This window comes from Elgaria multicarinata, chromosome 9 (assembly GCF_023053635.1).
Source record: "Elgaria multicarinata webbii isolate HBS135686 ecotype San Diego chromosome 9, rElgMul1.1.pri, whole genome shotgun sequence".
NCBI classification, from domain to species: Eukaryota; Metazoa; Chordata; class Lepidosauria; order Squamata; family Anguidae; genus Elgaria; species Elgaria multicarinata.
The window spans coordinates 83,720,261-83,721,748 of NC_086179.1; the positions used below are offsets into that span (position 1 = coordinate 83,720,261).

Consider the following 1,488-nt stretch of genomic DNA (forward strand, 5'->3'; position numbering starts at 1 on the left):
CTACTTTTTCAGTCTACTTTTTTGCTAGATTGTACACAGGACTTCAGCAAGAACAAAGAATTGTGTTGTGGGATTATATCCAGATCCACTTATTCCAGCATTATGTTCTCAATAAGGATGGGTGAATCTATCAATCTATCTATCTTTTGCTTAGGTTCGCATTTTTGAACTGCTCCTTTTGGTCTGTCCTGATTCCACATAGTATTGAATTTTTTTTTACTCTGCATGAAAATTCATAAATATTTTTGTGCATTTTTTTTTAAAAAAATACATACATTTCTGTACATATTTTTTTTCAAATGCATTGTTGTGAACGCTTTTTCAAATGTACACATTTTTGCAAGCACGTTTCCACTGAATAAATCGTTCTTATTTGTTCTAAGTGGTTTTATATTGAAACAGCACTATTTCAAATGTAAGCATTTTATTTAATTATTTCTTTTATTACCCACATTTATATACTGCTTTACACCAGAGATGAGCATGCATTTTTTGACACCGAAATACAACAATAAAGCATGAAAATTAAAAATAAATACTCTTCAGCTACACACTCTGCTGTGTACTACCGACCATGTATTTTTAAAAAATGAAAGTGTGAATGCTGTCCCCCATTACTACACAATATGCAGTTGAATTTCCTGCATTTTGGGAAATCCCAGGAGATAGCACCCCTGGAGTTCAACAGATGAGCCTCACCCTGGGAAAACCACCTTCATGATAATGGTGTCTCCCCTTCCAGGTAAGTAAAAAAAAAAAAAGGCCACAGATTTTGATATACATGATTTCAAATATATCCATTTTTTGTATATTTTTGTGCGTGAATTGCATCACAAACTTCAGAAATGCACAGATTTTCACATCTGACAGCATTCTGTTTCATGTTTAGCTTTGGGAAGTACAAATTAGGAATGCAAATTGAACAAATTCCTCACCCAGCCCTAGTTCTCAACAGCAGCCAATCAGATGACCCTACCTGGAACCTTCCAAGCATGGCATGAAGATATTTGCCATCAGCTGTTATTTGTCCCCAGGATCTGATCCTTACAGACATACATTTTCTGAACATAGACTTTCCATTTATCCATTATTATCAATCAACTTCTTTGAAGGCCAGTTACACTGCCATGTGATCCCATGCGATTACTGAAGTCATGGAACCTCAGACATGGGGAATTGGCAGCCGTGCCAGAGACATCTAAATCAGCAGTAAGATTAAGTACATGGATTCAGTACTCATCCCACACAACTTTTGCTTATACTTAAGTTGATCACACTGGAATTAGTCCTGGTTTATACAAAATCAGAATTTATCTGCAATTACATCCGTAATTCCATTACTTTGAAATGTTGTTACATTTTTTTAAAATTAAATATCAGTTTGGTAGAAAATCACTATGAAGTACATGAGCTATTCTAGATTGTGTGTGTGTTTGTGAGTGTGTGAGTGTGTGTGTGTACGCGCAAGGGGGAGAGAGAGAGAGTCCA

The 1,488-nt window shown here is 35.6% G+C and overlaps 1 non-coding gene across 1 annotated transcript; it reads right to left on the minus strand.

Annotated features, from left to right (window-relative positions):
• Positions 1–586: 586 nt before the first annotated feature.
• LOC134404351 (U1 spliceosomal RNA) lies at positions 587–750 on the minus strand. Its single transcript, XR_010025865.1, has one exon. It is a non-coding gene; the product is annotated as a U1 spliceosomal RNA (small nuclear RNA).
• Between the last annotated feature and the right edge of the window lie 738 nt (positions 751–1,488).